The sequence below is a fragment of the Podarcis erhardii genome (assembly GCF_964252035.2).
Source record: "Podarcis erhardii genome assembly, chromosome: 14".
NCBI classification, from domain to species: domain Eukaryota; kingdom Metazoa; phylum Chordata; class Lepidosauria; order Squamata; family Lacertidae; genus Podarcis; species Podarcis erhardii.
The window spans coordinates 43,874,787-43,895,321 of NC_138503.1; the positions used below are offsets into that span (position 1 = coordinate 43,874,787).

General features: G+C 45.2%; 1 long non-coding RNA gene across 1 annotated transcript; it reads left to right on the forward strand.

The window, feature by feature from the left end:
- The first annotated feature begins 15,994 nt into the window (after window positions 1-15,994).
- Window positions 15,995-19,626, forward strand: LOC309329428. The gene is made up of 3 exons (XR_014151158.1): window positions 15,995-16,108; window positions 16,624-16,676; window positions 19,586-19,626. It is a non-coding gene; the product is annotated as an uncharacterized lncRNA (long non-coding RNA).
- The last annotated feature ends 909 nt before the right edge of the window (window positions 19,627-20,535 follow it).

The window sequence follows — 20,535 nt, forward strand, 5'->3', positions numbered from 1 at the left end:
TTTGAGCCACCTGGTATGTTTAAATGCTTCCATAATGCTCCCGGTATTATGAAACCACCCTGTGTGTGGGTGTTCATCTTTCCTGCATGTGGGAATATCATACACAGCAGGTACAGTTCATGGCACTCTGGTTAGCAAAGTGATAAATTACAACTGTCAGTTGACGAAGAGTAACTTGTCGCCTGGGTTTTAAGGGGATGCTATTTTTACAGCAGTAATGATGTGGTGTTGATTGTTTGTTTCTCTTCACATTTGTTTTCGAGGTAAAGCTGGACAAAGGGTCCTTCCAGAGTTACTCACTTTTTCTGTCATACTTCTTCTGTTTGTTTGCTTTTTCCGTTTGTTTTGAAATACACACTTATTCTGCTTTCGAGCCCATCGCTGTCACACTCCCTGTGTCATACGGGAATGCAACAGTGATGGGCTCATAAGTGTGCTCTCGAAACGAAACAAAAAACCCGTTCAGCACACCAGGCTCTCAGCATGAGGGAACAAAATGGAAAGGTGAGGTTAGGGGGTGAAAATTTACAACAACGTTTCAGTTGCTTTGCCAATACCTGGAAAATAATTCAGTTGCTTTCAGCACTGAGCTGAACAAAAGATGAAGATTAATTTTTTGTATTAAAAAAAAAAAACCCACAACACGATTAGTTGCCTCAGGGATTTTAGATCAGGGACAGACAGAACACAATGTAAACTTTGTGAAGAAGAAGAACAGGAATTGCTATTAATGATGGGAAAGAGGGAGGGGAATCAGACAAATTTCTTGGTGATGGGAGAAAGGTTTTGCTCTGCATTTATTTATTTTATTTTATTTTACTTTATTTTACTTTACTTTACTTTACTTGTACTTCTTTATATATCCCACCTTTCCTCCTAGGAGCTCAAGGTGGTGTAAATAACTCTCTCTCTCTCTCTCCATATCCTCCTCATGACAACCCAGTTGAGGCAGGTTAAGCTGAGAGATGGTCACCCAGTGAGCTTCATATTGGCTCAGTGCGGATTTTAATCCTGGTTTCTCAGATTCTAGTCTGGCACCCTAACCACTGTCATTATGCATTTTGTAGAGAAGGGGTGGTGGTAAAAAGCTTTTCTCTGTTTCTCATGTCACTAGAACTTGTGGCAATCCAACAAAGCTGAATGTTGGCACATGACAAAAAGTACTTCTACACACACGACATAGTTAAACTGCAGAATTTGATCCCATAAGTAGTAGTGATGGCCACCAACTTGGATGGCATTAAAAAAAAAGAGGATAAGGGTATCAATGTCAGGAGTTCAGCCTACACTCGAGTAGGACCCTGGCAGAGACACATGCCTGACTGGCATGTTCTCTCCCTCCTGGTCGATCGTTCGGGAGCTTAATAAGCTTTCTTCAGCCTGAACATCACAGCAACTGATGCCAACCAACACCAGCACACTTAGGGATCCACAGTTTGCACATTTTGTGTAACAGACCTCAGCAACTCAGCATTTTGGCTAATCTACTTTATTTACATATAAACACACACAGAGCACTGCAACATGGCTCCCTCTTTCTCTAGCATCAGACAGCAAAGAGAAAAAGAACGAAGGACAATAGTCCCACTTCACGGAACACAGTACAGTGGTACCTCGGGTTACATACGCTTCAGGTTACATATGCTTCAGGTTACAGACTCCGCTAACCCAGAAATAGTACCTCAGGTTAAGAACTTTGCTTCAGGATGAGAACAGAAATTGTGCTCTGGCGGCAAGGCAGCAGCAGGAGGCCCCATTAGCTAAAGTAGTGCTTCAGGTTAAGAACAGTTTCAGGTTAAAAACGGACCTCCGGAACAAATTAAGTACTTAACCTGAGGTACCACTGTAACACAAACATCCTGTCTCCGTCACTTCCCACTCTGTGGAGTCAAAACATATACCGTCATGTGATAGACAACAATCCCATGACTGCAATCATGGAGCAGGAATTCTAACAATCAGTGGCTGCTAGCCACAATGGTTATGTTCCCCCTCTACACTTGGAGGCAATATGCCTCTGAATGCCTATTGCTAGGACTCACAAGTGGGAGAATGCTGTTGTGCTTGGACCTGATTTTTTGGCTTCCCACGGGCACCTAGTTGGCCACTCTGAGAAGAGGATGCTGGACTAAATGGGCCAAACGCATCTTCTTAAAGAGATTCATTTAAAACATAGTTTGGCCCCTAGTTGCTCAGTTTTTTGGATTCCACCCACTGGCAGCAATCGCAATCAAACCATCAGCAAGCATCTCAAAACACATCCAAAATTGGGCCCAGGTACTTCCACTCCCCATAGCATCACAATGACAACCTAAGGCTAACTATTCTGGGTAGACTGAAGAAGCAACTCCCCCCATGATAAAGTATTCCTTTTAAAATCTTCTTGATTATGTTAAATCATTATGGCTTGCAGGTGCCACACAATAATAGCACTGACTGTTCTTTGCTGCCACAATGGATAACTATATAATGTATTCCAACGCAAATGATGAAGACAGATTTTAAAGCAGCATTGAGTACCTTTTAAATAAATTATTTTTCAGGACTGAGAATGCTGAAGAACTTTTCATCACAGGGCATTGCAAAGCGCAGTTCCTGGTTCTGTGACCTTGGGCCACATTTATAACTGATGTGCCTTTCTTTGAAATTTATGGCTGTCATTACAACGGCAGGTAGCGGAGGATATTCAAATGGCAGTGTGTAGAAATGCAGCCGTTATGAATTTTTTTGAAGAAGGAAATCAATGCAAGCTGCAGTGGGGCTTATTCCCAGATGAGCATGTTTAGGGTTGCAGTTATGTCTGCTGGCCAGATACTAGAGATGGATAAATCCATTTATCATTTTCCCAATTTTAAGCTCATTTCTCCACTTTTCCACATCAGTTTGTGAATGTGGGGGGGGGGGTTAAGTCCTCCTAAAAATTCATCAGTATTTGCATGTGAATTTCTCTGAATGTACAATTTTTGGTGTGCGCTTTTGCCTAATGAATGCATTTTTGCAAAGCAATTTTCCCTAATAGAATGCATTCTTGTATGTTGTTTGCAGCAAAACACCCATTTTTGTTCACATTTTACCCCACCGTGTGCATTCTTGTGCACATGACTTGACTGGAGATTGGCAGCATTGCAAAATTCTAAGAATTGCAAACGGTCAGCAGTCATGGCACCCACCTCTCTCTAAATCCTGCTTCATAGTGGAAGGCAGTTCAGTATGAGAGGCTTGTAAGTATGTTGCAACTATCTGGGTTTTTAAAAAATGATATGTTATCTTTCTTCTTTTAACCATTTTTTTTTACTTTGTCTTTTATTCCTTTTTTGCATTTTGTTGAATTATTGCACGTTATTTCCATTAACTGCCTTGAGCATGATTTTGTGGGAAGGTAGGATATAAATTTAAGCAGCAGCAGCAGCTCTTTTCAGGTTGGTAGTCATGGCATCTTGTGGCATTGAATTCCATAAGTTAATTAGGCACTGTGAGAAGATGTGACACATAGTATCATAAGTCCATTCCAAACCTGTGATTCTGTATCTGTGATGTTAGAATCAAATCAGCCAAACAACCTAATTCTTTTAGTAAAGGCCTAAACCAGCCACTTAAGTTCTGCCTTTTACATGGTCAGAGAGGTTGCTTTGTTGCCATAGAGACAAGTGAGTGGGCCTTTCCCCACCTTAGCTAGCTGATTGCAAAGGGGGAGCTGTGTACAAGTGAGAGTTTGGCTGATACCAGAAACTGGAGACAGAGAGGCTTATCTTGCTCTGTGCTGGACCCAAAGCTATGGCTTCGGGGCCTACCTGGAAACATCATGGGGAGACAAGATATGCTGGAATGTTAATGCTGTGGTTGCTCAGGTTGTATACATGTGTAAATAAAACTATATATCCTAAAGACAACGGCAGCACTGCCCGTCTTGCCACCTGAGGTGAAACAGGAATTGTCACCTCCTGGCCTGCTGTGCTGCACCCCACTTCTGCTGCCACTGCTGTGCCCTACTGTGCCCAAATTTGGTGGGAGCCAGTGAGCTATTCAGATTGTTGTCACTCAGCTTCTCTGCCTGGGGTGGGGACGACAAGTGATGACGCCACATGCTTGAATGCCTCCCAGCATTCCAGCAGTGGGCCAGGCAGAATGCCGCCTCTTGCACTTCTGCCACCTGAGGCCAGTGCTTCGCCCCATGTCATGGGCGGCCAACTCTGCTGAAGACATTGCAGCCCCCATTGACCTACATTCCAATGAAACTGAACCCTGGATCAGTTGCCTTATACGGGGTTAAACCTCCGGTTCATCTAGCTACAATCTGCGGCAGTGGGTGGGAGGTTAAATGTAACCCTCCATGCCTTCCTATCTCGCCCTTGGGACTCTCTCAAGGTCACACCCTCTCCCCGTCCACATTGCTCACTAGCCCAGCTCCACGTCCATCACCAGCACTTTGGCTTGGCTGATTGTTCTGATACAGCTGTCCTAAGGTGATCACCACTAACCTGTCAGGTACAATCTATCACTTGGGGTCATAATGACACTCCCAAGCAGTAAACATAGCAACCGTCTAGACAAGTGTGTCATAGGCTAAATATTTTAAAAATATTTTCTCAGGGTCTCTAATCTCTGACGCAAACCAGTCATTCCCTGTTTTCTTGTTCAAAATGGTTAATGTTTAACACTGCCTGGTGTCATTTGAGTTATACACATTTTAAAATGAACTGATAAGGTTTGATTGCTAAGTAGACAGGCAGCTTATTGAGAAAAGTGTCTTGGGTTGCCTCTGTGCCAGTTCCTTTCCTTCAAATTGCCACACTTTACTCCAGGTGTTGCTGAACTAAAACTCCCATAATCTCTTGTTATCTGGCTATCTAGCACTCTCCCTAGCTATCTAGCGCTTTCTCTAGCTCTCTGCAGAATTTGGGGAAGTACGAATTCCAAAGGATGACTATGTTTTGGTTCACAATCTGTTTCAGAAAGTGTGGATTTTGTAGGCTTGTCTTTGAAGGTGAAATTAATTCTCTGCCATCTCTAGATGCAGCTTATAAAAGCTTGTTTTATAACAGATTCTGAGACGTTTGAGAATCTGCATCAGTGTACTACTAATACAGAGCAGTTTGTTTTTGAACTAGAATGATAGGATGGTGGCTTCTGGAAGCCCTACTCCAGCTTGCAGTCAATTGATGATTCTGATGAATCAAAATAGAATCTAACCAAAGGAAATACTAACCACAGTGGGGCAAACAAACTGGGGGGGGGGGAGTAATAACAACAGAGCCCCATCTACTTAAAATGTCAATGTTAATTTCATGAATAGATATTAAATTATAGATTTTTATTATCCTGCTCAAATTTATGCTCCCATAACCTCACACCCACACGTGTGGTAGCATAGTAGCAACATAATTTTCTCTCTGCAGGGGATTTCATAACACTGCATTAAAAGAGTAATCATTCCACTCACACATTTTATAGAATTGTTTTCTCAACAGCCAAAAGCACGTTCCCTCCATTTCAATAAGACAGATATTTTGCGGCTGGGAGTGACAGTGAAAACCTAATGCATTTGCACCTCATTTTCAGTGCAACTGTTTGAATGGCTTAAGACACAGTCTGCTAGGAACTGCAATGCTGTTGCAAGGCTCCCATGATTTTCAATGGAGACTAAGTAGGCCAAGGGAACTTGTGGGGTGCAGGTTTGATCAGAGCTCTCCGGAGCTGCTGGACTCCAGTTCTCCTCATTCCCTACCAACATGGCTAATTCACAGAGTGGTTTGACACTCTGGCTCTACCCCAGAGAACTCTGGGAATTTTAGTTCTGCAAGGGGGAATAGGCATCTCCTAACATCTTGCAGCACCCCTGACCGGCACCCCAGGATTCTTTGGGGGAAGCCATGCCTTTTGAAAGTGGAATCTTTGCTCTGGGTGGAATGGAGCTGCTTCACTAGCTTCATGGAAGGTGTGTTGCTGTTGCTTTCTGAAAGTGAGAGGGTTGAAGTGGCAGAGGTTGGCATGGTACAAATGCCCTGGCAGAACCAACCTGGCATTCTTGCAAGTGTGTTTGCAATGCATTGACTTCCCTGCCAGTGGTTCACCTGCCAGGAAGCCAATGTAGTGGCTCTACCCCACCCAGTGAACTACTTCTGGATCGGAACAGTGACTTAGCTCTCAATATCCCCACAAACATGGAGCTACAAAGGTGTCATGGCCCCTGTATCCTGCAGTGATCTGAACACAGAGTTGGAGACTGCAGGGGCGCCAGATGGGGAGCTAGGTCTGGGTCTGAGCTGGAAGATAGGGAGACCACTGCACCTGAAAATTTTGGAGAAGACCTCCCAGAAGTTCCTCCCAGGCTTCCAGGTCCAAAAGGGCCAGAGCCTGAACCTTCACAGACACTTTCCCCTGAACCTGAAAAAAAGGCGACTCCTGCTGCATATCAGCAGTCCAGCAGCACTGGGAGCATACAGGGAGGAAGGCTATGGAACAAAGGAGAAGTCCCCATCTTCAGGCCAGAAAGCTGGCCCTTTAAGGGCCTGAAATTCTTTCAAGTGGGTAGAGCAGGCATCCCCAAACTTGGCCCTCCAGATGTTTTGGGACTACAATTCCCATCATCCCTAACCACTGGTCCTGTTAGCTAGGGATGATGGGAGTTATAGTTCCAAAACATCTGGAGGTCCAAGTTTGGGGGTGCCTGGGGTAGAGCCTGGAGGAGGTGGTCTGGAGACAAGCATAAAATACCCCTCAGTCTGCTCCCAAGCCTTGTTGGAGTGAGTTGCTTGCTTGGAGCTGTCTGTAGCCCAGTAATCTTGGTCCATCCCTGCCTCCAGTCTTGTTGCATTCCCCATGGGTTCAGACAGTGGTCCAGAAAAAGGCCAATTTGTCCCGCTTTTGGCTGAAGCGGTCAAATGTCAATTGTTCCATTTCTTGAATAAGTATCTTTCTTACTACTGCGTTTCCAAGTTTCTGGGCAATATAAGCAGGACAGGACTATTTTGCTCACACCCTGCTTGCGAGCCTCTGAGAGGCATCTGGCTAGCCACTCTGGGAGCAGAGTACAGGATTTGATAGGCAAGGCTGGCCCAAAATATTTGCTGCTAGAAGCCAAAACTGTGCAACCACTGCACACAGAAAATGACAGAGTGGTAGCAGAATGTTACTTCAACCCTCTCAATGAGACAGGGCAGCAAGGAAACTTACAGGTTACAGAGCAGGCTAGAGGGTACACAATAGCTTTGTCCTCAACAATTCACTGCTGACTTTCATCCAACAGCATCTGCCACCTGAGGCAACTGCTTCACTCTGCCTAAATGGTAGGGCCGGCCCAGTCTTTTGGTCCAGCAGGACACTTCTTCTGAATCACAAAAAGACTTTCTTCTTAGTTTCCTTCCGGACAAAACAATACCTTAGCTCTCAGCCAACTTGGAAGGGAACGATAAGGAATAAGAACAACTTTGCTGCTTATAACGTTCTGCATGTAGTGTCAAGAGTCTTCCATAAACATCAACTAATTATTCATGAAGGGCTTAATGAAGAGCATTATTCTTTAGCCTTTGACTCACACTGGTGTCTCGCATTGTGATAATTAAAAGAGCTTTTATTTGTACATGATAAGCAGCCATCTGGATAGCAAGACCAACATAAATGTTGACTTACAAACACTGATCTATAAGCCCATCTCAATGCAATTCCTTGCCGGACAGCTTAACAGGATGAATGAAACCAAAACGGGCTAAGTTCCAGTGGGAGTATCGTAGTAAAGAGTTTTAATTGTATTTGATGAACTGTTCACAAAAAGCTTGTTTATTGCATATTAGCAGCTGTTTGCAGAGACCATTGACCATATTGGTGGAAGGTTTTGACTTCAGCGGGAATAAACAGTGCCATCCTAGGCATGTTTATTCAGGAGTGAGCTCCATTAAGTTCAGTGAGGCTAACTCCAAGGTAAATGTGGGGAGGATTTCAGACTAAGCTAGCCTGTTAATAGTGGTGGTTGACCCTTTAGGGCAGATGGGGCACTGCCCCTCTAACCCTAATCTGCTCTCAGTTTCCTGTCTGTGAGCAAGTCATTGATTTCAGAAGTTTCTAACTTTTTAGAAATTTTAATTGCATTGTTTTAGTAATGACATGCTTGCCACCCTGGACTCCTTTGAAGGAAGGGTGGAATATAAATTTAATTAATGAAAATAAAAAATGTGTCTCTGGTGATCTGATGTGAGGGTAGCACTTTCTCTGGAACTTCGTGTAACTTGGGGAAGGGGAGAGAACATTTTGGAATTGATCTTTCAGGACAGAAGGCAAGGCAGCTTTCAGTGCAACCATAAGCACCTAAGGCTGTCTAAAAGGTAAAGGTAAAGGGACCCCTGACCATTAGGTCCAGTCGTGGCCGACTCTGGGGTTGTGACGCTCATCTCACTTTACTGGCCAAGGGAGCCGGCGTACAGCTTCTGGGTCATGTGGCCAGCATGACTAAGCCGCTTCTGGCGAACCAGAGCAGCGCACAGAAACACCGTTTACCTTCCTGCCGGAGTGGTACCTATTTATCTACTTGCACTTTGACGGGCTTTCGAACTGCTAGGTTGGCAGGAGCAGGGACCGAGCAATGGGAGCTCACCCCGTCGCGGGGATTTGAACCGCCGACCTTCTGATCGGCAAGTCCTAGGCTCTGCGGTTTAACCCACAGCACCACCCGTGTCCCTAAGGCTGTCTACAATTACAACAAATTTGTAATTGAAGAATGACTTCCCTTTAATTGATTACAGTGCTTTTTTTCTTTAAAAAATGTTTAGGGGTACTCTCATTTTCCTACTCATATTGAAACACTGCCCCTCAATGAGGCCAAACTTAGAGTCACAAAATGTTTAGGGTTATGCTTACCCCTGCGTCCCTTCAGGGGGGAAAACACTGATTGATTACATTTAAAGAAATGTCCGCATTGTCCCCAAACTTAGCTTAAGTTCCTTTTTGCTGATATTTAAGCACGTGTGAGAACCTGAACACTTTCCCAAAGGAACAATAGCATTTGCTTATAGAAGGAAAGGGTTTCCTAATACATTTTCTATTTTCACTTCTGTACAGTAAAAACATGAGGTAAAACAGTAAAAACTCCCTTCGAAAATAAAAAGTAGACCCTTAAATTGAAGCCCCACCCATTTGTGCGCACACACATGCACACACACACACACACACACACACACACACAAATTAATTAACTAAAGCTTTAGTGGGTTAATCTGCTAGTTAACCCAATTAAAGCTTACAGCTTTAACAATATAGAAAGGTCCGGTGACTTCTGTTTCAGTGTATCTGAAGAATCTGAAGAAGTGTGCATGCACACGAAAGCTCATACCTAGAACTAACTCAGTTGGTCTTTAAGGTGCTACTGGAAGGAATTTTTTTATTTTTTTATTTAGCTTTAACAAAAACAGGGACTTTCCATTGAAACAAACGCCCATACCAACACTGTCATAAAACCTGCTGGTAAGGTTCCAGAAGCCCAGGCAGATATAGCCATTTTCAAATACCTTTAGGCTGAATGTATATTCTGGAGAAGAGGAGGCTGTCAAACACTGCTTAACAGAAAGCGATTGCTGGAAGCCGAAATTGCCGCCCGTCCTAACATTAATATTTTAATCCAGCATTAGTGAATCCATTTCCTTATTCACACCCACACTGCATTACTTTTAGACTTATTGTAATGCAGTATTCATTTGACTTTTGAGAATAATCTCCCTCCTGGACTGGCCTCCTGTTTCAGCCAAGTGAAGGGGCTCAGAAATATTTAATCTGATTTGTTAGACCAGTGGGAAGATGTTTACATAATACAGTATAAAGAACATGCTGTGGTATTATTTAAATCAGATACTGGAATTTAAATTAATTCTAACCAGATTTTCCCACTCCCTTCCTCTCCCATCTACCCCACCTCTCAATTTTATGAACACTCAGATGTGGGGTTTTTGTTTGCGGGGGGCAGGACTGGGAAATAGACTCTGCCTACACTATGCATTGCCCTGGGTACACAGTTTCAGCAGCAATAGATTCTGATTACATCAACTATGGGCAGTGGCAAAGGTTTTTCCCTATGAGTCAGTCACTTTCTAAACTGCTAAATAGCTCAGTCAGTAGAGCACAAGGCTCTTAATATCAGGGTTGTGGAGTCGAGCCCCACGTTGGGCAAAAGGTTCCTGCATTGTAGGGGGTTGGGCTAGATGACTGTGGGTGTCCCTTCCAACTCTGCAATTCTATGATTCTATTATTCCATTGTCATGGCATACTAGTGTGTCCCAAAGAAGTGGGGGGAATACTTGTGGAGGATACTTGTGGTTAGAGAGATTTCCACCTTCCTTTCTCATAATAGTAGAGCTCTCTCACTGAAATGAGCAGACATATCCTCCAAAATTTCTCTGATGGATCCTATTCCATAATAATAAGTTTATGATTTACACCCTGTCCTTCTGACTGAGTTGACCCAGTCACTCCAGGTGGCTTCCAACATATATAAAACATTAAACATTACAAACAAACAAACACCCTTCCCCATACAGCCTTCAGATGGCTCGGGGGTCAGATAACTCTATACCCTCGCAACATTTCTCTGATGAAAATAGGAACATCCTACCATACCCTCCAACATTTCTCCAGCGAAAATAGGGATGTCCTCAGGAAAAGCGGGACATTCCAGGATGAAATCAGAAACCGGGACGGCTTCTGTAAATCCAGGACTGTCCCTGGAAAAAAGGGACACTTGGAGGGTCCTGGGCAGACAGTAGGTTCGTGACAAGAAAGGGTTGTGGCTCGTGGATAGAGTAGATGTTTTGCATGCAGGAGGTCCTGAGTTCAGTTCCTGCCATCTCTGGGCAGGGTTAGGGAATCTGAGACCCCAGAGAGCCACTGTTGGGCACTGCAGATCTGAGGTGGGGAGCCCTTTCTCAGCTCAAGGGCCACATTCCCATGCGACCACCCTTGGGAGGTGGGCGCATGTCTGTGGTGGGTGGAGCCAAAGGCAAAAGTGGGCAGGGCAATGGATGTGACTCTTTCAGTAGACCACATTCCAGCAACACAAATATCAGAGGTTTCTTTCTGCACAGATGCCTCTACCCACCCAAGCAAGAGGCACTGTTACAGTACAAAGACCTCAGAGAGGGTATTGTGGAGCTGAAAAGGGTTCAGAAAAGGCGATCAAGAGGTGATCATTGAGAAAGTGGTTAGAGAAAAGTGTTTTTCTCCCTCTCTCATAACACTAGGACTCATGGACATCCAACGAGGCTGAATGTTGTAGTGATGGCCACCAACATGGATGGCTTTAAAAGAGGATTAGACAAATTCATGGGAGATAAAGATATCAATGGCTACTGCTGTTGTTGTTGTTTAGTCGTTTAGTCATGTCCGACTCTTCATGACCCCATGGACCAGAGAACGCCAGGCACTCCTGTCTTCCACTGCCTCCTGCAGTTTGGTCAAACTCATTATCGTAGCTTCGAGAACCCTGTCCAACCATCTCGTCCTCTGTTGTCCCCTTCTCCTTGTGCCCTCAATCTTTCCCAACATCAGGGTCTTTTCCAGGGATTCTTCTCTTCTTATCAGGTGGCCAAGTATTGGAGTCTCAGCTTCAGGATCTGTCCTTCCAGGGAGCACTCAGGACTCATTTCCTTAAGAATGGATAGGTTTGATCTTCTTGCAGTCCATGAGACTGTCAAGAGTCTCCTCCAGCACCATAATTCAAAAGCATCAATTCTTCGGTGATCAGCCTTCTTTATGGTCCAGCTCTCACTTCCATACAGCACTACTGGGAAAACCATAGCTTTAACATCAATGGCTACTAGCCATAATGGTTATGCTCTACGTCACGGTTAGAGGCAGTCACGCTGCAAACCATGAGCAGGAACAGCACTCTTGTGCTCAGATCCTGCTTCCGGGCTTACTATAAGCATCTGGTTGGTCAATATGAGAACATGATGCTGGGCAAGATAGGCCATGAGCCTGATCCAGCAGCACTCTTCTTAAGTTCCCACCACTTCCAACATTTTTCCACTGCAAATTGCACACTCTCCCTTAAGCTGCTTTTATCCACCACTGCAGAGGCGGGGGATATAGCAATACAAGATCTAAAAATTATAAACCCTTTCCCCGTATTGGGGGGGGAGCAGGTAGGGGTGGGGGGACTTTGGATGGAAAAACAGCACGTGGTTGAAAGGATTAAGAGGCCCCTCCCCAGCATTAACCACCCTCTTTTCAAAGCTGCAGCCTTGGCATCCACATTGTGTTAAAACACAAAAGTACTTAAGAAGTACAGAACTATAAATACTCTGCTGTTCTGCCCTCAAGGTAATCCATTGTAACCCAGAAAAACAGGGTTTGTAAACTATATTTTTAAAAGAGCTGTCCGTAAGTGAATACAAGTATTCTTCCTAACAACCCACGGGTGAGAGCCAATGCTACTCAGAGTAGGGCAAATGAAATTAATGGGCACAAGTAACTTAGGTCCATTAATTCCAATGGGTGGGTTTACGCTGAGTAGGAGTTAGTTGGCTACAACTGTCTTCCTGTCAAGGACTGGCAGGAGGCTGACAATTGTGCCCTGGCGGAAGGGGGCTGGAGTCTGACTTGGAGGGGGGGGGGATCAGTGCTTTGTGGGGAACTGCACCAGCCAGGAGGCAAGAGGCAGAGGAAGCTTCAGAGAAGGAGGGTGGAGCACAGGATGGGTCAGAAGAAGAGGAGGAAGAGGCAGGCCAGGCAAGTGAAGGTCCTGGTGCTTCCCCACCCTCTCCTGCATCACTATCTCCCAGAACCAGGAGGGGAGTGAAAAGGGATGAGCACAGGGAGTTGCCATGCAGGCACAGTCTCTGTGCACACGCAGCCCATCGGAGAAGCTACATAAACTGTTGAAGGGAGAGTGGGCCCCTGTTGCTGCAACTGCTCCTTAGAGCATAGACCTGAGAATAGCTGCCCAGAGGCTAGATTGGTGTGCATAGGTATCCGGAGCTGTAGAAGCGACTGCACATGTTATCTTTGACAAAAAAGAGTTAGCTACCTGCCATGTGCATTCCTTTGGGCTGGGCAGCATCCTTGACACTTCCCCAATTGTGCCTATACCACGTAAAGCAGGGGTGCAGGCAAGGGGTGCAGAACCCTTCCACCTGGGTGTTTTGCTGGGTGTTTTTTAAGCAGAAACCAAAATAAGGCAGGCTCACTTTCCATTATCAGAGTTGCAATGACAAAGGCTTCTGGAGGCGCACTACAGAGCTGTGACCCTTCATGTTGTGTTAGGGGATTCCAGCTTCCAGCCAGCACAGTCTTTGGGCACGAGTTCTTATTCTTATTTTTACATTTATTTATATCCCGCATATCTCCCTGACAGGGACTCATGATGGGAGCTGCAATGTCTGGAGGGCCGCCAGTTCCCTCTCCTTGCTATAGGGGATCAGCAAAGCCAGGGCAGTCAAAGTGGTTGGCAATTACGCCTTGTTCCATTTTGGCAGGGTTGGTCTAAGTAGTGAGAAAGGAGCTTAATGAACTGAAAAGCCAAGCAGTTTTTTTAAAAAAATGCACCAAGGAAAATATACTCAGTCCTCCTCCTTCATCACCACCACTGCAAAGGTTTGCATATAAAGCAGTGTTTATTGAAATTAGTTGGGTGTTTTCTTTCAAGGCAAAATTTAGCATTCATATTATGTAGGTTTGTTTGTACTGATTGGAACAAGCTGCAATTAAGAATATGCCTCCACTCGCCAATTTTTCACACGAGCTCTCTGTTGCCTGCTACTAATAGTTTTATTGGGGGGTCAGCTCTAGGGGGCAGAGGAAGATAGTGGGAGCCCCCTCCCCACACAAAAAAACACACCAAGGAGTTCAGGGGAAAATGGAAGAAATGCTCCTTAGGATGAAAACTCTTTCTAGCCAACAGGAGGCACTTGAAGTTTGCCTTACAGCAGATTCAGACAGCAGTTCAGATGACCACCACCACCACCCAAAATTGACATTATGTCTAAGGATGTCAGAGAATTCCAATGAAGGCAGAAACGGGAGCAGAAATTGCCAATCTTCACTTTTTCTCCTTATGTCCCCAGGCTACAGGCTGGCCACTAAGGGAACAAGATGGTGGACTAGATGAGCCATTGGCTTGATAGGGCTCTTCCTATCATCATCTGTTCCTACAAGGAAAGGCCATAGCTCAGTGGGTGAACATCTGCTTTGCATGCAGACAATCCCAGGTTCAGTTCCCAACAATTCCCACGTAGGGCTGTGGGAGACCCCAGTGCTGACAATCCAGGTATAAGGAACCTTTGGCTCTGCCCAGTTGGGGGAACCACAACTCTCCATCATCCCTGGCCACTGTCCTTGGGCCAGTCATACTTCTTTGAAGTCTCTCAGCCCCACTCACCTCACAGAGTGTTTGTTGTGGGGGAGGAAGGGAAAGGAGAATGTTAGCCGCTTTGAGACTCCTTAAAGGGAGTGAAAGGTGGGATATCAAATCCAAACTCTTCTTCTTCTGCTGCTGCTGCTGCTGCTAGGGCTGAGGAGAGTTCTCCATCAATACGGAGCTTGTTGGACCCAAGGTCTGACTCAGCAATAGATGGCTTCCTATGTTCTTAAGTAAATCAGTTATAGTTCTAAGTCTGAAACCAGTCATAGTTCTGTGTCTGGAACTTTTCCCAAAAGGCAAAGGGAGTGCCATAGAAATGGGTTAACCTGCCTGTCCTGGAATAAACAATGAATGCTGTCATCAGAAGGAAATTCTTATTTGTGAATTTACTTGAAATAAAGCCAGCACAGTAGCAAATGTATCAGGGACCTTCTGCATGCAAAGTGTGTGCCCTAGCATTATGCTATGGCCCTTCACCCAAGTAAAATGGTGTGTAAAAAAAAAGGTAAAGGTAAAGGACCCCTGACAGTTAAGTCCAGCCGCAAATGACTCTGGGGTTGCGGCACTCATCTTGTTTTACAGACCTAGGGAGCTGGCGTTTGTCTGCAGACAGTTTTTCCAGGTCATGTGGCCAGCATGACTAAGCCACTTTTGGCGAAACCAGAGCAGCGCAAGAAGACACCGTTTACCTTCCCGCTGGAGCGCTACCTATTTATCTACTTGCACTTGACATGCTTTCGAACTGCTAGGTGGGCAGGAGCTGGGACTGAGCAAAGGGAGCTCACTCCATTGTGGGGATTTGAACCACCAACCTTCTTGATCAGCAAGCCCAAGGCTCAGTGGTTTAGACCACAGCACCACCTGCGTCCCTAGAATGGGGCGTAGTGCACACACGAAAAAGTCTGAGGAAAGAAAGCCATTAGGCAAAAGTCAGGCTGCATACACTACAACATTTTCTTCTATAATCAGTGGAGACTAAGCCCTTACTCCCCACCCCCACCCCCCACCCCCACCCCGCATAGCCCACACAATCTAGATCTAATGCATTAAAAAGAAAAAGGCCTTGAAAAGTGCTTCTCGGGAAACTGGTTTCATTCCAGAAAGAATAGCTCATTGCAGATTGATTCTGCATTAGTCTGTAGTGTGTCCATTTGAAAACCTGTGTAAAGAGATGTAGGTGGTCCTGGAATTGTAGGGGGAGTGAATACATCCCCACTGGCCCAATGACATGGTGGGTAGGCATACACCAAGATCACAGTCATCACTTCCTTCTTCATTCACCTAGGGAATGTGCAGGGGTGAAAGGGCATGGATAGCCTACTTAAGGAGAGGATTTTCAAATGTGTATAACCCCTGCCCTTGTGGGTGCAAGATCAAAAGCAGCATGTTGAGGATGAGCATGGATGATTTTGGACTGGGAAAAGCAACATTTTTGTGCTACGAAAGGGACAGTGTGTACACAACCTCAGTATTTAAGGACCTGCAGATGTTGCAGGTTAACTGGGTCCCACTGTGGATATTGTTGTGAGTTTGGGGCATTAGTCTAGATGATATCCTGGTACCCTCTAGGCCTGCTTAGAATCAAGGAAAAGAGGCTGTGTTACCAGTGGAACCAGTTCCTTTGTTACGATAATTGTTTTGGCTGGGTTATTAAGTACGGTGCTTTAACATATCCAAAGAGGTTGCTCTGTTGCCATAGAGACAAATGGGTGGGCCTTTTCCCACCTCACCTGGCTGGATGCCACATCAGCCTATGAACAAGAAGAGTAGGTCAAGGGGGGCTGTGCACAGAAAGTGTGTGAGAGAGAGTTTTGGCAGATGCTGGAAGCTGGATACACAGAGGCAGACCTTGCTCTGTGCTGAACCTAAGCTGTGACTTTGGGGCGGGGGGTCAAGATCTGTTGAAGTATTGATTCTGAGAGCCACTCCATGCTATGCTCAGATTGCATAAATGTGTAAATAAAACCATATATCCTAAAGACATCACAGTCTCTGCTGAACTTCACTCTGAGGAAACTGAACCCTGGGTAAACACAGGCACCCCTGGAGCCACAAAGGCGAACAAATGGCAGTCAGCGCAGATGGGTAAGGAAGAGAATGGGCTGATAGCTGAGGAGGGAGACATGATTGGTGCAACCCAAGATTCAGTGCCGAAAGGAAGCTTGCTGGCATTCCAGTTTGGTTTAGTGCATCCTGCAGCTAGCACATGATTAGAAAGCGTCTGCTTGTATCTGAAGGTTTAAAATGTAAATGCAACCTTTTTGTTATCTCTCTTCCAAGGCCAGTCGTCTCTCTATCTCTCTTCCAAGGGCACTCATCTCTTGAGTCAACAGAAGCAGTGAGTTCTCAAAAGTCAGGGCAGGAGGGGAGGGAATATCCTGACAATGGCTGTTCCATTAATTCACCAAAGAGCAGAAACTCCATCTGCAGAGGGTGGGGTGGGGACACACACTGAAGAGCTGTAGCTGTAATAAAAATGTTTTTGAAGCGTATATATATATATATATAATGCTTAGAATCTGAATCAGAGCCTTATCTGGGAGAGTGCTTCCTTTTACCTTATCCTTGATCAGGTTTGTAAGGATCTTCCCAGAATATAAAATATGCACACCACAAATACACACACACACACACACACACACACACACATCCCACACATGCCCCTCCCCAATACACACAAACAGTATTAACTCCAAATTTAGGAACATTGGATGCTGCTTTATACTGAGTCAGACCATCAGTCAATCTAGCTCAGTATTGTCTACACTGACTGGCAGCATCTCTCCAGGGTTACAGGCAGGGAGTCTCTCCCAGCCCTGCCTGGAGATGCTGGGGATTGAACCTGGGACCTTCTGCATGCAAGGCAGGAACTCTGCTACTAAGCTGCAGCCATTCTCTAAAGATTTTGAAGGGCGTCTTGGACAAGACACCTTGCCCCAGACGCTCTGGGTGGTTTCCAACAGAATAAAAACACAGCAAAACATCACACATTAAAAAATTCCCCAAACAGGGCTGCCTTCAGATGTCATTGGGAAATTGTGTAGTTGTTTATCCGTTTGACATCTGACGGGAGGGCAAGCGCCACTACTGAGAAGGCCCTCTGCCTGGTTCCCTGCAGCTTCACAGTTCTCAACAAGGGAACTGCCAGAAGGCCCTTGGAGCTGGACCTCAGTGTCCAGGCTGAACGATGAGGGTGGAGACGCTCTTTCAGGTATACAGAGCTGAGACTGTTTAGAGCTTTAAAGGTCACCACCAACACTTTAAATTGTGCTTGGAAATGGGAGTTGGTGTATATACTTTAGGACCAGTGTTATATTTTCCTGGTGGCTGCTCCCAGCCACCCACCTGGTATCCGCATTCTGGATTAGTTGTAGTTTCTGAGTCACATTCAAAGGTAGTCCCACATAGAGCGCATTGCAGTAATCCAAGCAGGAGATAAACAGTGCATATACCATTCTGGCAAGACACCTGCTTGCATGTCAGGCAGAGTCAATAAGCAAGCAGCCAGAGGTTTCTCCTGTTCCTCCTCCTCACTGGGTGGGTCACCATTGTGGTCTGGACCAGAACAAGAGGCAAGGGAACAAGCAAGAAGGTGACCTGTACCCTCCTGTACTACTCCTTCTGTGACTTGAGTAAAACCTTTACTGAACCCTTCTAATTAAATCTGCCAGGATGGTCAGATGTATTTTATATCTATCAACTCCTTTTGGATCAACCTACATCTGTCACTCTCAGTGTGGCCAAGCAGAGCCAGCATGATGTACAGTGGTACCTTGGTTTGCAACCGTTTTGGATTACAACCATGTCAAACCCAGAAGTGCATGTCCCTTTTTTTGGATTTCAACCCATTTTTTTGGATTACAACCAATTTGGGGGGGGGGGAGGCCCCATTGGTGAAAGGGCGCCTTGGGTTACAACATGTTTTGGTTTACAACTGGACCTCCGGAACGGATTATGGTTGTAAACCAAGGTACGACTGTAGTGGTTAAAGTGTTGGATTAAGAACTTGGAGTCTAGAGTTCAAATCCCCTCTTGGCTATGAAGTTCACTGGGTGACCTTAAGCCAGCCTTGAGCCAGTCCCTTCCTCCCTCTCTCTCTTTTCTCTTTCTCTCTCTCCCCTACCTCGCAAGGTTGTTGTGAAATATAAAATATGAGAACCACATCTGCCACCTTGAGCTCTGCGGAAGAAAGGATTGATACAAATGAAATAAATAAATAAATAAATAAAACATGTCCCCAGTAATGTGTCGATACACTCATATAATATTCAACTGACATTCTCACTGTTACCATCAGTTGTGCGTGGGCCTATCTGACAATCAAGTGAGTATAATGCTCCATGCATCTGATTGCTTTTGGGGATTTATGCCCCAACACTGCCCTTGAAAATTCATTCCCAGGGTAGCTTATGCAACATGATAAAAAGCAGCAATACGCTAATAAATGCAGTGTAAAAACAGAATCTGAAACCTATGCAGTAATTAAATAACAGCTAAGGCAGCCAAAGAGTATCAGAAATAAAATACACATGATTTTTGTATTAGGCATGCTAATAGAACAAAACACAGGTTCAACTCTCCCTCCACACATGGAATATTATGGAAGGATGATTTAGACTGAACAGCATAATTTCAACAATGATGTCATGTCCGACTTGGATTTAATGCTGTGTTTTGGGTCTTTGCTTCTCATGGTGTTCTTGATTCAGGAAGGGGTTCACATCAGATTCCTTTCTAAAACATTGGGGGAAACCTTCATGTTAACAGTGCCTTGCAAGGCACTTTGAAGCCCTGACTTTGGGACTTCAAAGCACATTGCACCTAATGTCATTGTGATGTCAGGCAATGGGCAGTTGGGTGGCCCATTACCCATCAAATTTGGCCCACAAGGTCCATCCTGAAAAGGATCTGACCTGTGGAACAAAAGAGTCCACCCCTGCAGTAAGCTATTGTTTGCCATACTTTAAGGTGTAAACTGGCCCAATGTGTTGTATTTGTGGGTATCCTCCCCCCAAAAAGGTAAAAATTAGAGGATATCAGTCAGTGTCTTTTAGTTTTGCATTTTGTTTCAGGGCGGTGGGGAGACAGAATCTGCCAGAACGTCTTTTGAAAGTTGTCTGAAGCCATTTTATCCCCTTAAATTAAAACAGGGTGCCTTTTCCCCCCCTGTTAAGTGAGTGTTAACGCTTTCTGCATCTCAAACCTCCTACATTCATCTGTTTCTCTTGATTGTTACATTTGTGACAGAAGCTGTTTCACTCTCTAATTTGTGGGCTGCTGTTTATTAAGGCTGGTGAGTTCGTCAGATCCGTTTTTACTGTAAATCTCTCCCCATAAGGTGCTGCTCCTCTCTGCCATTTTATTGCCGCAGCTATTTCTAGCTGTGAACCCTGGGCTAGAACAATAATCTCATTTAATTGTTAAAATAAATCTATTAAAATCTATTAAAGCCGCAAATCTTCTGCAGACTTAACCCTGGACCTGAAAGACTGCCAAGAGAAACAGACTTCACGCTGCTTCCAAAAGATGCTCAAGGTTGGACTTGAACATGTTTCCAAAGCGCTGCACCATTGAATTACAGTCATAGGACACTGTCAGGGAACTGCCATCAGTGCCGGAGGGAGAGAGCAAAATCCAGAGGGATTCCAGAGAGCGTCCCGGGATTGGGAGAGGCAGCCCATCTTCTGGGGAAGAGAATCAGCGTAGCACCAGTGGAGAAGGGGGGCAGATGGGGGAAGCGGCGAGGCGGTCCCATGACTCCTTGCCGGGGACCAGCGGGGAGAGTAGGGGTCCTCCACTGCCTACGCCCTCCTTGCGCAGAAGGCTTTCATGCAGAGAGAGTAGGAGGAGACTAGGCGTCAAAGAGCTTCATTGCTGGAAGAAGTTTAAGAAATGCCCACTGACGGATTCTGCCAGCAATTGAGACAGCCATGGGTGAGTGGCTGTCCGGACAGAAAAGGTTCACTCAGGCATCCCAGCCAGGTGTTTGCACCGGCTTATGCACGAGCAACCCCTAGAACCATTACAGACACCCACCCCATAAGTAATTTTAAAATCAATTCTTCCCAGGAAACTCTGGGAGTTGTAGCTCTGTGTGGGGAATCGGAAGTCTCCTCTAACAACTCACAGCACCCTTAACAAACTGCAGATCGCAAGAATCTCTGGGGGAAGCCACGACTTTTTAAAGTGGTATGATA